The sequence below is a fragment of the Mytilus galloprovincialis genome, chromosome 10, assembly GCF_965363235.1.
Source record: "Mytilus galloprovincialis chromosome 10, xbMytGall1.hap1.1, whole genome shotgun sequence".
Lineage (NCBI taxonomy): Eukaryota > Metazoa > Mollusca > Bivalvia > Mytilida > Mytilidae > Mytilus > Mytilus galloprovincialis.
In genome coordinates, this window is record NC_134847.1 from 72,870,142 (window position 1) to 72,886,445 (window position 16,304).

General features: G+C 32.8%; 2 long non-coding RNA genes across 2 annotated transcripts; both read right to left on the bottom strand.

Annotated features, from left to right (window-relative positions):
• Positions 1–749: 749 nt before the first annotated feature.
• LOC143048330 (uncharacterized) lies at positions 750–8,069 on the bottom strand. The gene is made up of 3 exons (XR_012969791.1): positions 7,939–8,069; positions 2,865–5,103; positions 750–2,070 (listed from the first exon to the last, which is right to left on the bottom strand). It is a non-coding gene; the product is annotated as an uncharacterized LOC143048330 (long non-coding RNA).
• A 1,268-nt stretch (positions 8,070–9,337) lies between these two features.
• On the bottom strand, positions 9,338–16,304 carry LOC143049327 (uncharacterized). Its single transcript, XR_012970180.1, has 5 exons — positions 16,206–16,304; positions 13,659–13,940; positions 12,731–12,811; positions 12,431–12,490; positions 9,338–9,963 (listed from the first exon to the last, which is right to left on the bottom strand). It is a non-coding gene; the product is annotated as an uncharacterized LOC143049327 (long non-coding RNA).

Genomic DNA, 16,304 nt, shown 5'->3' on the forward strand with positions numbered 1-16,304 from the left:
ATTTACCGGATTTGTCATAACATGAACAACAAGACGGGTGCCACATGTTGAGCAGGATCTACTTACCCTTCCGTAGTACCTGAGATCACCCCTAGTTTTTGGTGGGGTTCGTGTTGCTTATTCTTTAGTTGTCTATGTTGTGTTATGTGTACTTTTTTTTCTGTTTTTCTTTTTCATTTTTAGCCATGGCGCTGTCAGTTTATTTTCGATTTATGAGTTTGACTGTCCCTCTGGTATATTTCGTCCCTCTTTATGGTGACAATGTATTGTGAGTTGTCTTGACTGGATTGTACAACGCCGGTTTGCTAGGTTTAAGTCCATATATGAGACCTATGTTGTTAAATTTGTAATTGTACATTACTAACATTCTTGTTATCAGTTACATGTATTTAAAAGGTGGTTTATCCTTAACTGTTGTTCTTTTCAAACTGTAAACATTGGAACTTTTTATAATTGTTTACAAATATGTATTTCTTATATGTATTGTCTAGACGACAACTTCGTGAACAATCTTCTATCATTAAGAGACATAAGTAACATGAGGATAGATAAAAATGGTTAAAATTGAATTCAACCATTCTTTGAAGTATATTGTACTTTAATGAAATATTCTTGAATTGGTATTTACGAGGTTCCAAAAAAAAAGTTGCAGGACATGGTAATAGAATGCAAATGGTAAAATTATGCCAGTAAGGACATAGTTTATGACAAAGCAGGTAGGACATTTAAGGAAAACATTAACAAAACTGAAACTAGAAAACATATATTCTTTAATGATATAAACTTATAATCAAAGTCTGTGAAAGCCCTCCATAAGACGAGAAACTTTTGTTATTCTTCTTCTTCATCTCTTTTTACCAAGCCCTCAAACACATAAATAATGATTTCACCTGTGTCACTAATCAGCCATGTTTTACCACTTTTGTCTAACGTACAAATCTTTACTACACCGTTCATTGGAACCTCTTCTATCGATGGGTGAAATAAGAATTGACCATTTTCATCAATTACGGACACAAAAGTTATATCTTGTCTTTTCTTAGCTCTCCAGTGAGGGTCATCCCATGGTCTAACCCTGTCCTTAAATGTGTGTACAACTAGGAAATTATCATTCATATCTGTGGCAAGTGTTGACGGAATATGTTCTTGAATAAAAGTATTGATATCGTAAAAAGAGCGGAAACGAAATTGCGAATCAAGAATTACCACGCAAACTTCACCATCTCTTTCAAATTTTTCTCCGGCAATACAAATATAGCCGTGACTGTTCACTACTATAGCATACACATTACATATTACATTGTTTCTTTTATTTCTAATTTTACCTTTTTGGAGAAGCTTTGCGTCCATGCTAAATCGTTCAATGCTAGAAAATTCTCCGGAAAAACATGCGCATGCCCACTGGTTAGTAAGGCAAACATACAATTCGCCTGATGGTGAGACCGTGAAAACATTTAGTTTTTTCTGAGTTCTTTCATTATCACCTTCGGAAACATCCAATAGCGTTCGAAAATGACATGTTTGGTCATCATTTATGTTTAACCTCAAAATTTCATTGCTCGACAAAAACAGTATGGCAGTATCACTCAAGGCATTTACATAGCGAAGTATAATGTCTGTTTTGAAAGATCGAATGATTCGACCGGTCTCAATGTCAATTAGCCTCAATCTTTGAGGATTATGAATCCACGCTTTTGTTGGACTAACAATTGAAATTCCAGAAATATCTTGAAAATCTAATTTGCATGAAATAGTTGTTTTGATTTCTACATCATTATCTAGAGAGGATTCTTGTCTTATCCGAACAGACCCAGTGTCATCAGTTTTAAGAATAACTCCTGATCTGGAAGAGAATTCAAGAGATATTTTGTGTTGATCATCTATGGACGGAGATGAGGTGACGAATGGCTTATCCATGTTGGGTTAAGGTGTTGTTTTTTTTGTGTGATATATTATTACTTTCCGTCACTTGACTGTTTATTCTTCAAATATGCCTGTTTGGAATAATATCACTGTAACTTTTTGTAAGAAGGGATCTGAACCAAGCCATTTGAATTAAAAGTCATGAGCCTACAAGGTAATGATATGGAATATGTTAGTACAATTCAATTTGTTTTAAATTATTTGGCCTTTCCATCGTTTAATTAATGACAATATCACTGAAGATAGTTATGATCCCAAAACTCCCAAACTTGAGTGTTGAGTGCAGTGAAATGTGTTGACGGATTGGCTCTAATATTCGAAAGTACCATCTGCAAGATGTCTAAACTTCGATTCTAGTATCATAGTTTAAATGACTCTTTTGTATTGTTTTGTACTTTACAAATGAGTGTACTAGAAATGCTTTTGCACTCTAGATTTTGGCGATGGCTCAGATCTTTTTTTGAATATAAGTGGAATTAATTTGTTGTCATGTCGAGTGATAAATTTAACAGTTACGTGTCAACTGTTAGAACTACAGCTTAATGTCTTTGGTTTTTTGGCTTCTTCTGTTTAAAGTTTTTGGATTTGTTGCTCTGAAATTTTGTCTTTCATTTCATTGCTCCGATATACATGTTATGGTTATTTAAAAACATGCATCCGAGCGGACTATAATATATGCAAAACATTGTTGCCGTGTTGATCTTTTGTTTTTGTTGGTCTGATTTACTCTTAACTTTAATAAGGATGTTACATTTTTCCAACAATCTAAAATTCTATCAATTAAAGCGTTTCCTCTATGTTAACAAAAAAATAAACGAAGAAGTGAAACAATATAAAGCACAAATATATGTCATGTTTACCCCCTTAACCTTTCTAGTATGTAAAGATACATAGCCATTTTGTAACATGTAAATTATCACAATATTTCTGTATCTATTTACCTGTTAAACGTAGGCCCTGTTCATCTATATAAATGCATTTATCAAAATGTAAAAAATGAAAATGAGGCAGATTGCTTTTGTAATTTACAAGTTTCCCAAACGACAAATTAATAGGAAGGACATATTTCCGACAATGTGTCATAATCTGTATGTAAATGTAGCTTGTTTTTATTGTTTTAAAAAAATAACATTGTAATTTTGAAGAGCCTGTATTGATTCCAGAATTACATGTTGTTCAAATTATTAAACAAATTTAAAACAAACTTAATCGTGCCACTTTGCACCACAACAAACACAAATTTATATGATGAATTTATAATAAATGATATATCGATATGTATATGTGCATAAAAATCAGATAAGTGAAAAAAAAATAACTACAAGTGGAAAAAGAATACTACATGTTTTTTTTTTTCAGCTAAATAAAAATATTCTAAGTGTGTTATTGAAAGATTGGCATCATCGTGTTTTATAACCACAACTCGTTGAAAAGAAAAACAAAAACATGTTCGCTTTAACATAAGAAAATACCTGTACCAAGTCAGGAATATGACAGCTGTTATTCATTCGTTTGATGTATTTGAGCTTTTGATTTTGTCATTTTATTAGGAAATTTCCTTTTTGAACTTTCATCGAAGTTCAGTATTTTTGTGATTTACTTTTTACAGTACAAAAAAATAAAGAATATCTAGATTGTGAAAAACACAATAACATATGCATGGTTAAACTATTTTGATAGATATAGGATAAACTCTCTCCTTTTGTCTTGATCGGTGAATTGACGAAGGGTATATAAGGTCACTTCATATACATTCGCAAAACATTATATTATTGCTAAGACAAAAAAAAAAATATCTAGTAACAAGGGAATTATATTTTAACGAGGAAATTGTTAAATTAACGTTAAATCGCTTATTTTTTCATTTCAGTAATTTCCCATGTAGCATATTCTATAACAACTACTCGGCCAGTCTCAGTGCATATCCATGCCTTGCCTTCGTGGTCTACTGAAAGTAGCCGCGATTCTCCATCAATTCCAAAACTTGCTTTCAGAGAATAAAGAAAAACACCATTACAATCTATTATGTCAATTTCACTGCAGTATCCAAGAAGAATGTTGCAATTAGGATCTGTTGCAATATCATACAATCCAGTTTTAGCGCTAGAACGCAATCCTTTTGGATAAAAAAATCGGAACTTAATTTGTTCAGTAAAAACTGCTAGGAAATTATATCCCTTTGTTGAATCTTCACTGCTGTTTGATCCGGCTGCGCAGACATCCCCGTTCCCATTTATCTTCAAGGAGTCAATCGAATATTCAAATATGTTTTTACCGTCTTTTTGTAGCTTTCTTTGCATTATTAGTTGACCGTTTGCATCATGACGCTTTATCATCAAAACTCGTTTAGGAAAACAACAAAAACAACAACAAGTTCGCTTTTGCATGATACAGGTTAAAGAATATCCCGATTTAGAGATAGAATGTTTAAGTATTTCTTCCGTATTGCTATCTTCATTGCCTCGTTTTGAAACTGAGGTTTTAATTAAAGGTTCCACATCCATGCTGCCGTCTTCTTTGATATGTATTTTCATTAAACTTTTCCCCATCAGCTCCTCAACAATAACATTATTTTCATCGACAGAAAATAGATCAGAAAATATTACAGAAGGAGTATAACTATTTATTATTTCACCCTTTTCTATGTCTACTAAATTAAACTTTTTACAGCCATATATCCAAGCTTTTGTTCCGTTTATTGGAGAGACACCGACGTGCAACACGTTAAAACCAGGGTATACAATTGTTCCTGTTACCTTGACGCCTTCTATAAATTTCGGATTCTTCACTCGTTTAAACACAACATCTTTCGGTGGCTCAGGTGGATTGCTCTGACTATCCGATGAAGGTAACGTTAAGTTTGCAATCGGACCATTATCATCAGAAGCGGACTGGGGTAACGACATCCCTAGAGTTGGACCTGTCTCAATAGTTGAAGAATAGGATTTCGTCAGTCCCAAAGTCGGACCGGGCTCTATAGTGACAGTCTTCGTCAGACCCACAGATGGACCCAGTTCAATTGTTGCTGCATGCGGTAACCGAACAGTTACCTGTTGTTTGATTGGCATTTCCATGGTAATCACATCCTGTACTTTTATCGTTCTAGATACATTATCTGCAGTGGTAATTGCGTCTTCCGGATCACCAAGCTGTTCTGATTCATCCCAATTCATTTTTAACCTGTTAAGACATTATAGAAACACATATCTCATCAATTTTAAAGCAAAAGGTATCTATTGAAAGATAAAAACAAATAAAATACAAACATTTGAATTTAAATTTTTTAACTGTCCTTCCTTACAGGATAGATGTCTTTGGAGAATATATTTGAATGTTTTGGCAATGATCAAATTAAGGTAGATTCATGGTATACCGCCATCTTGGATTGTACAATCACAATACGAAATCCGTCTAGTTATTTGCCCAAATCTGCAAATTTGAGACAGATTTGAAATTTAATGGTAAGACTGTTTATTTATATAAAGAAAACTTGGAGATTTATTGTATAATGCAAACATGTTTAAACAAATATCTTTTCTTTTTTTAGAATTATTTTTTTCAAATGAGTCATTAAAGGGGAGATAACTCTTTTAGTAAAAAAAATATACCGGACTAATAGGATTTTTTTAAAAATATTTTTACAAGAAGACAAGTTCGGTGACACCCTTTTTAAAATTTTTGAAAACCTATAACAAAAACCTTACTTCTGACAACTTATTTCAAAATTAAATCTCACACAAACATGTTTTTTTTCCATGAACAAACTAACCAAATTCAGGCAATTTTCAACGACTCATCGCTTTAAAAATAACACGGTGACCCATACTTTTAAACATATTTTTGAAAAAAGCATAGTAAAATCTTCTTTATTTTGCAAATAATAAGAAAATTCTGTCTTAAAAGGTCTATACTTATGATCTACATTAAACACATTAATAAAATGTGTATTTATCATAAGGCGCGGCCTAACTGATTTTCGGGGTGGGTGGGGTTGAAAAATAATCTGGCCCCTATTCTGTTAAAAAAATGGACTGTGCAGTTCCTTGAATACTAGTATATTCCTCGTCTTGTCAAGTGTGACATGTATGACGTTGTTAACAAATACTCTTGATTGGTTTGCGTGTTAAAAATCCGGCTTGAAATAAAAACCAATCAACCCTCTCCCAAAAATAGAATAAGAAAATTAAATGGTCCAGGCTTAACGGTCACTGTTACAACGAAAATCCTACCGAACAGTCTCTTCAATTGCAAATAAGAACTTATTCACTTACAACTTGTTAGTTCTTTCATTTGCAAGCATATTAAAGATTTTTAAGATATAGCAAGGATACTCTGTTATGGCAATCAGCGTTAAAGCAAAATAATACTGAACTCCGAGGAAAATTCAAACTGGAAAGTCCTATCAAATGGCAAAATCAAAAGCTCAAACAGATGAAACGAATAGATAACAACTGTCATATTCCTGACTTAGAACAGGCATTTTCTTATGTAGAAAATGGTGGACTAAACATGGTATTATAGCTATCTAAAGCTCTCACTAGTATGACAGTCGATTCAAATTTCAGTACATTGACAACTATGTGTGAACAAAACAAACAAAGATAATAGGTAAAAATGTAAAAAATAGTGATACAGTAGTCAACTTTGTGTTATAATCTTAATCAATATAAAAGCAAATAAAAATGTTACAAATAAGAACACAGTCACGTCTAATGGATATCACAAAAAACACACTAAACAGTAAAAGTCATATTTATAAAAGCATATAAAAGAATAATATAACACGTTGTTCAGACGACAAACAAAGTCAAAACCCATTATGTGTACCTATCGTGTATTATTTGTGAAATTGATAGGTCTTGGTAATTTCCGATGAATTGTTTTTAGAAATAGGACGAGCCGCTCATTGACATATCCCTGGACCGCGGTTCGTCAATTTTCTGCTCAGACACTGTTGACGTTTTACAAAGTCTAAGTAGGAGCTACAAGCTCTTGAATGCCGAATCAATTTGGAAATGTATATCCAATGTTCCGATGAAGTTAGTATATTACTACAAAGGTGGGGGAACTAGACAATTTCATAATCAAAATCGTCTCGTTTGTCATAGACACTGGTACTGAGTTGATGGGGTATGTCAAAGACGTGTCCGCTGTTTCTTTAATTCTAGTTCTGGGGGATATATTAATGGAACCCGATCAGAAAAGTCAAGTTGTGTTGGATGTACGCGGTCACGTTAAGTAGAGGTGAGGAGGTGAAATCCAAGACATATGTTTGTAATTATTTATATAAAATAAACAGCACAGTTGCCAATCTTTTTTTGTTTGTCTTTTGTTTTGTTTTTTGGGGCGGATAAGGGGGGAGGGGGTATGTTACGTGATTTAAAATGTGTTTTGAAGTTGGTATGAATAAAATATTTGGCTTTCAACATATGTTTAACACCAGAAGATACAACATTACTTAATTTTACAGTATTTCGGTATAGAAATTATGGTGTGAGGGTCATGATAGGGGTCCTTTATTTCTGTATTTTTAAATGTTTAAGGCCATTCATCGCAAACATTTTAGTTTTTATTCATTATTTCCTTTTTATATTTCATTTCCTCACTATTCTCTACTCTTCAATTGGTTGGTTTATTTTTCCTTATTCTTTATATTTGTACCCTATATTTAAACCTGAATTTACACCCTTAGGTATGGGTCATGTGATCAGATGTTTCTTTCAAATACATCAGTCAAATAATAAAATATGCATCGTCTTGAATTGTTATCGACACGATTCCTCGCCGTTCCAGTTACCATTGCTTTTGCGGGAACGTTATTGATGAAGGTGTGTCTAGAAAAGCTTTTTTCTTACGTCAGCATCAAAAGTTTATTATCAACTAACTTTTTGGTTTAATTGTTTTCAAGCTTGCTTTAAATTACAAAACGGGACTACAATGTATGTAATGCTGAGTAAATGAGCCACATGAAATGCAAAAACGCATTAAACAAGTTTTTCAACTTAAAACACTTACCTCTAGCAACGATTAAAGGAAGCTGTTTGTGACTACTTTTCTTATCAAAAACTAAATTTCGACACAAATTTTCTTAAACGGAAATTACAAACTTGCTGAGGTCATGTTATATGTATATACATTTTTGTACATTACATGTATAAAGTGAATTACATTTCATACGAGCTCATTGGTTTTCCTATATAAGTAGAATCGAGATAAACGTCAATGAAAAAGCAACAACGTGTGGATTTTGTAGAATTCCATTCACATTTCTGCATTCACTCTTGTCTACATTTGAATATTTACAAATATAATGGATTAAAAAAGAAACGGGGAATCATTTTCAATGTAAATCAATTATATGTTATCCTGTTTATAAAAGTATGAATTTTTCAAAATACTAAGGAATTTCTAATCCCAGGCATTGTTTACCTTAGCCGTATTTGGCACAACTTTTTGGGTCCTCAATGCTCTTCAACTTTGTACTTGTTTTGACCTTAGCGTCACAGATTAGTCTTAAATAGACGAAACGCGCGTCTAGCTTATTAAGTTAGAAGCCTGGTAACTGTGATAACTATTAAACGTGATATTGATTTGGCGACAACAGCCAAAATTATACAACAAACATGACACGAATTTCAATAAAAAAAACGTATTCAGAGAGAAATGTCTATTTAAGGAGAGACAACTTGAGTTTTCAAATTATCATTTTCAATGTAAAGCCACTATGAATATGTAATGTAATAGCGTAAAACATTAAAAAGCCTACACGAAATATTTAATTATTGGAAGAGAAAAAAAAATTAATATGTAAACTAACCAAAAGTTACAAAAGACATGTAGTTTTTAAACCATATGGTCCATTTCATATTTATGTTCTTGTCATGGCCAAATGCTTTGTTTTCTGAATTTTTGGTCATTTTATGTTGCAGCTTTGGTTTTCATCTTTATGTAATTGTCACGTATTGATATCAAATCGTTGTTCGTTTTTGTATAATTTATATGCATTATGTATAGACTATGTGCATTTTTGATGAGAATAGTATAGAGCATGTCCCAGGTTTTTGTCCTTACATATCGTGTATTTAATATTTCGTGGTCTTTTTCTTTGGAAAGGGGGTATTAAATTAAGTTTTTTTTCCACGTCTCCTAATGCAATTCCCTACCGCAGTGATTTCAAATTTACTTGGTCAGTGTTATACAGCTTATATCTAACTATCTATCACTTTCAAAGGTAAAATTTGTACATGATATTTGGTTGAAATGGAAGCATCTTCCGATAAAAATGAACAGTCCTATTTGTTTTACACAAAATATGGTACCCTATATTTGGGAACATATATAAAACGTGACTTTCATCAAAGATTAACCAGTTGCATTTTTTTTTCAAAATCTGGATAATTACTTAGTAATATAGTAATATAATATGTATTTTATTATAAACAAGTCCCATAAGACTATCGACACATTACAAAATGAATGCATTTTATTTTATCAGTTGAAAAAAACGTAAAAAATCTTCTTCGAGCTTGTCTAAAGGATCATTTCATATGAAAAATTATACTTTGATGTGTTTAAAGGAGATATCAATATTTAAGCAGCAGGTGTCGTCTTTCCTTAGACATTGCACATATATCAGGTAAGGAACAACTAGTGGTACAGTATATATTCAAACATATATGTTATATATATAATAGACATGTTATTCATATTCAGTAAAAAGCTCTCAAGAGTTTATGTATGTATTGTTATATATAAACCGAATCAAAAAAAATACTTTCGTATTTGTAGGAATAAATTGAACTCTTATACTCATGTCTTCTAAAGTGCATGGAATATAAGGTTTCTAAGAAATTGTCCAGTTGTTTTATATCCATAAAGTTTTAGCTGCCATCTTCGATTCTTTCTTTTTTGCTTGTTTCGTTTTACGACATGGTGCAAAGAGGAAGACGGCAATTGCAATCAGAATTATGAAAACAGCTCCACAACTCACCATGGATATTTTGAAATATATGGATATACTATTTGTTTCCGATGTTTCACCTGCGAAAAAAAAAATTGAAATAAAAAAATTGTGCAACGAACCAAGATAAATAACCAAAAAAAGGTTAAACATTAATTCAAATATTTAAAAGACTTAAACTGATGCAATAACTGTGATGGTCTCGTTGTAATTGATATGACAATGTTATTGATCCGGGTACACAAACTTGATTTAGATGCATGATTTTATTTTCGTAGTTGATATTGGCTTTGAACATGATGTCACTTACTGCGAGTACTCCTAGATCTGCACTTTTTGTATTTTTGTTGTTGGGATGTACCCGGCCGCGTCCATTCTATGTTTTTATTATATGTATTCCCATGTGTATACATCTGATGAGTTAAGCCTTTTTCAACAAAATTTTATAGTGTGCTCTTACTGTTACACCACTGTCCTGGCTTAGTAGAGGGTTGGGCGCCCGCTAACATGTTTAACCCGCCACATTCTGTATCTGCCTGTCCCAAGTCAGGAGCCTGTTATTGAGTGGTTGTTGTTCGTTGCTGTTGACCCTTTGCGTTGTTTGTTCATTGTTTTGTACAGTTCTTGTATTGTCTATTACCCCACTGTCCCAGGATTAAGGAAGGATTTGGCGCCCACTTACATGTTTTACCCCGCCATATTCTGTATGTATGTGCTTGTCCCAAGTCAGGAGCCTATAAATTCAGTGATTGTTGTTTGTGGCTGTGTTACATATTTGTTTTGCTCATTATTTTGTACGGAAATTAGTGCGTTAGTTTTCTCGTTTGAATTGTTTTACATTGATCAAAACTGACTATGCGGTATGGGCTGTGTTCATTGTTGAAAGCCGTACAGTGGCCTAAAGTTATTGATTTCTGTGTGTTATGGTCTCCTGTAAAATTGTCTCATTGATAATTAATGATTCTTCTGTTTTAAATCTGATCTTAGATTTACCCAATGGAAATTGTTCCCAAAGTAAGATAAGTAATATACATTTTGTATTTCATTCTTATTTGTTCAATTGTGCAAGCGAAAACATATCATAGTACCCAAAAGTAGTATTAGAGCAAATTCAAAATTACAAATGGAAATGGGGAATATCTCAAATGAACAACAACCCGACCGAAGAGCAGATAAACAGCTGAAGCCCACCAAAAAATAATCAACGAGGAGAGAAATCCCCGCACCCAGAGTTGGGCCTCAGCTGGCCCCTATATTATAATGTGTACTAATTCAGTGTAAACGGACGTCATACAAAAATCCGAAACATATAAATGCACTAAAATTAAAAAGCATACAGGACTAACGAAGGCCAGGGACAGGAGCCAAAATGCGGCGGGATTAAACAGGATTTGTGAGATCTCAACCCTTCCCCTATACATTTAACCAATGTAGAATTACGAAACACACAGTAATAAGCACAGTAAAACACAGTTAAAAAAGTCCGAGTCCGATGTCAGAATAGGTAACAAAAGAAACTAAACAAATGACAATGATACATAAATAATCAAAGGACTACTCGCAGCTACTGACATGCCAGCTCCAGACCTCAATTAAACTGACTGAAAGGTTATGTCTTTATCAAATGAAAATCAAGCACCATCCCTCCCGTTAGGAGTTTTGTATCATACCATCACAACAAATTTGAGAGAAAATAAAGTGTAGCATGCCAACAACTGGTTTGAGGATAAATGTGTTTATTTTCGATGCAAAGACCCAATGAGTGAATTAATATTGATACCAAAATATGCCATTCTTAATAACCTGACATCGCAACTATATCGCTTCTGAATAAGTCTGTATAAAGGTTTGGTTAGCTTTTGAAATAAATGCCAACATATTTGTGTTTTGTAAAGAATATTACCATAAAAATTGGATGTGAAATACCTGAAAGTATAAGATGACTTCATGTTGATTTATATTTACGAATGACGTCCCCATACCGATGATTAAATTCAGTAAATGTTTTGTCTAGTTTATTTTAATTGTTTATCATATCACATAATTTTCCTTATTTTCATGATGAATGGCTTTATGCACGAAAAAAATTAAAATTACGTCTGGACGTTGAAGATCAAAAGTTTTGTACCATTTATTAGTTTATCCATTTTACTTCCATGGGTCATCCATTTCAACGTAAAAAGTGAACAAATACAAAATGAAAAATCCTTGTTTTTTGTTAATTTTATTTGAATACTAACTTAAGGATTTTCTCATCCTATTCATAGATTATTCACCCGTATTTTGCACAACGTTTTGGAATTCGGTGTCCGCAATGCTCTTGAATTTTGTTTGTGTTCGACTTTATCACTATTTTGATCCGAGCGTCACTGATGAGTCTTATGTAGACATAACGAACTTCTGGTGTATTAAATTAGAAGCCTTGTACCTTTGATAACTATTATTGTACATATGTTACATCGATAGAATTGCTGGAGCAAACAACTGCAATGTTTTATCTTGATGTACACAATCGGTCTTTAATATATTTAGCTTCAATCTACTGACCTTTTATACCTTGCATAGTCATCCCATCTACCACCCCATCTCTTGTTGTGTATATGTTACCTATTGGATTAAGAAGAAAGCAAGCTAAAGGTAGTGTTCAGACTTTTCAAAATGTCCTGTTTGAAACATTCATGATGAATAACACTATTCATCAATATAAAAGCTTGAACTAAATCTTAATTTCATTATAAAATATAACATCAACTATTTATAGTCCAAATTAAGTATTACTCACAATTCAAATACAGTATGTCAAATGTATTTCCCAATACAATGTATAATGGTTACATTTATGTGTACCTGTGACTGCAATATTAATTGAGGTGGCATCTGTTTTACTTGTGTTACCATCTGAAGCAGATGCAGTAGTTACAGAAACCTCTACAAAGAAACATAGGATGTTTAGTCTATAAAAAATTGAAAAACTTGCGAAAGTGTTATATTCTATCTTTATCTCATTTAAATGTTCTCATTCGGACGAATAGAATTATTAAACGTGTTGTTTTAAATTTTTAACGTCACTTCCACTTCTCTAACAACTTTTCAGTAAAACATACTGCTGTGATGTAAAAGTATACCTTATCATATTAGATTGTGCCAATGATACATTGCAGGGGTCTTATTAGTTGTAATGTTTTGCGTAACATACATCGCATTTTTAGATAACGAGCAATGGATGATAACATTTATAATGGTTAAGGCTTCTTCCCCGAATATATCACCTGCATCCCAGTAGTCAGCAGGTCTATGATGATACAAATTATTAATGACATGGCCATAATTATACATTAACTGTTTACAAAACTAAGAATTTTTCAAACGATAAAGAACATTCTACCCCTGGAACCGATATCTTAGCAGTATTTGACAAAAACTTTTTAGAATTTTGGGTCCGGGATACTCTTATTTTGTTCTTTGTTTCTTCTTTAACTTTTTTTTTATTAGAACGTCACTGATGATATTTTTGTAGACAAAACGCGCGTCAGGAATATAAAATTGTAATCCTGGTCTATATACTGAGTTCTTAACAGCTAGTGGTGTTAGAGTTGTCCTCCTCGATGGTGTCATGAACCAAGTAGTCTGCACTTTTGTTTGCTTCTGTTATTATTTCTATTGTTTTGTTTTGTTTCTTTTTTGTTTTGGTTTAAGGCATATTAAATCATATCTATCTTTATTTTACATCGAAAAATAACAAAGTTACAACAGCAGTATAAAACATGTCACTTACCAGACTTTCCACATTTATAACGTATTCGAAGATAAGGATTAGCGTATCTACAATTACTGCCTTGTAGAACTCCAGGGTAAACAGAGACATAACACACAGATTTTCCATCACATTTTTGTCGTATAATATTTTCTGTTTTGTTAGATGAACAATATGAATGACTTCCTGGCTGGCATATTAAACTGGTGTCTCGTCCATAGAAAACATCAGTTATGTAGATGAAATTTGGCTCACATCCCAAAGTTTCATATCGTCCATTACATAATGTCCGTATGTGTTGAGCTGTAAAACATTAGTTTGGTTCACTTTGTAAATGTGTCTATTTAATGTCTTTTGTTCTTTACAGAAATTTGGTTTTGATGAATATTTTGGAATAGGTTTTGTTAATCATTTTACAATTATATTTTTAAAAAAAAAGAAGTAAACGACAAATAATTCAAAACTTGACTTTCAACACCACCATTGTCATGAAAGTGTTCGGACGAGCATTATAAAATAATTGTATAAAGTTCCAGAGCGTTCCTGATTAAGGTAGATCCAGAAAAGCGCTTCGGACGCAAGAAATTATTAAACGTGTTGTTTTCAATTTTTTACATCACTGGGTCGATACCTCTGCTGGTGGACTATCAGTCCCCGAGGGTATCATCAGCTCAGTAGTCAGTACCTCGGTATTGTCATGATTTAACAAACTTTACTAAAATTGTCCGTTTATAAATTTTGAAATTATTAAGAGACTAAGGTTTCAACTCCCTGAGGCAAAGTTGGCTTTAGATGAATTTGGCTATTACTTTAAGGTATGTTAGACATATAGCTCTTCAACGGTTTCGGTACTTATTAGACTATTTTATTTATTATGTCTGTTTAGTTTACGCATCTTTGTAAATATAACGGAATTTGATGAGACTGTCGTACAAAATGAGAGGTTTTATTCCACCTTTTTCTACATTTGAAAATGCCTGTACCAAGTCAGGAATATGACAGATCTTGTCCATTCGTTTTTGATGTGTTTTGTCATTTGATTTTGCCCTGTGATTAAGGACTTTCCGATTTGATTTTCCTCTGAGTTCAGTATTTTTGTGATTATACTTATACATCTTCGGATTTCACATGTTTGGCTTTGAGCGTTCCTGATGAAGGTAAATCCAGAGAAGCTCTTCGGACGCAAGCAATTATTCAACGTGTTGTTTTCAATTTTTTCCAGATTGCATGTTAGTAACGTAAGCGCGTCACTGTTTTGATATCCTGTGGTGTCTATCGTTGATGGAATATGTTCGTTGTCATTCGGCTGTTTGCATGTTGTATAGACTATTATATTATTTGTGTGTGAGTTGCTCTGTGATGAATGTTTTTGCATGTGTTTGTGGTTTTTCTCACGTACTAAGTGTTGTTATTTTAGCAATATATAACATTGTCATGAAGCAGGAGGTCTGGCTAGGAATTAAACCCGATCCAACCCCACCATTGTTTCTTAAAATGTCATGTACCAAGTTAGGAATATGGCATTTGTAATAAAATAGTTCGTTTATATGAATGTTGGCGTTTTTTTCTTTTGTTTCAGTTGAGTGTTCCGGTTGTTTCTTTGTTCGCCTCCTATATTCGATGTGTTTATTTGTAATCAAGATTTGTTTTCTCCGAATTGAAAACCGGTTTACTACTGTTGCCTTTATTTTGACAATAAAATATATAGTGAGGTAGTTAGGTATCTCATACGAACAAATTCAATACATAAAAAACTAAGAAGATTTTGTATGATTGTCGATGAGACAACTCTCTACAAGAGACCAAAATACATAGAAATATATAACTATAGGTCAGTATCTTGCGTTCAGCAATGAGCAAAAGTCATACTCCATAATCAGCTTTAAAAGGCCCCGCAATGACAAATGAAAAGCAATTCAAACGAGACATCTAACTGCCTGCTTTATGTAAAAAAAAATTTAAGGAAAAAACAAATATGACATACATCAACAAACCACAACCACTCAATTAAAAGCTCCTGACATGGGACAGGCACATACAGAATGTGGCGGGGTTTAACTAGTTTTGAACGCACAAACCCTTGCATGACCTAGGGCTGTGGTTTAACAGTACAGCTCAAGATATAGAATCAACAATAAAAATCAGTTGAAAAGGGCTTACCTCATCCTATCGAAATAAAGCAGAAATACATTAAACAAAACACAGACATGACGTGCCAGGATATTTATTCAGTCCAGCAACAAAAAAACCATCTGAGAGTACTTGCAGTAACTTATATCTAGTTCAAATCCAATTACAAATTATAAAATGCATGCATCAAAGACTAAAATATCAATCGGAACACATAAAACATCCGATGGATTTAGTGTAAAGATGCCTTTAATAGTAAAAGAAAAGCATGACATTGTACAATGCCAAGATACAGACATGAACGTCTTCCAAAACATGGTACAAAATGTAATTAAAATCAATTCAACCGTATTATCAAAATATATGGTATTCTGAACAGCAGTATGAATTCATTCAACCTAATATGTCTTAAATTTTAACTTATATTAGAATACTTACTCCCAAAAGATATATGCCATGTAAGAAATGCAAAGATAATATTATTCAACATTTTACTTTTTAAACTTATAGTTTCAATCCAATATATTAGAAAATATT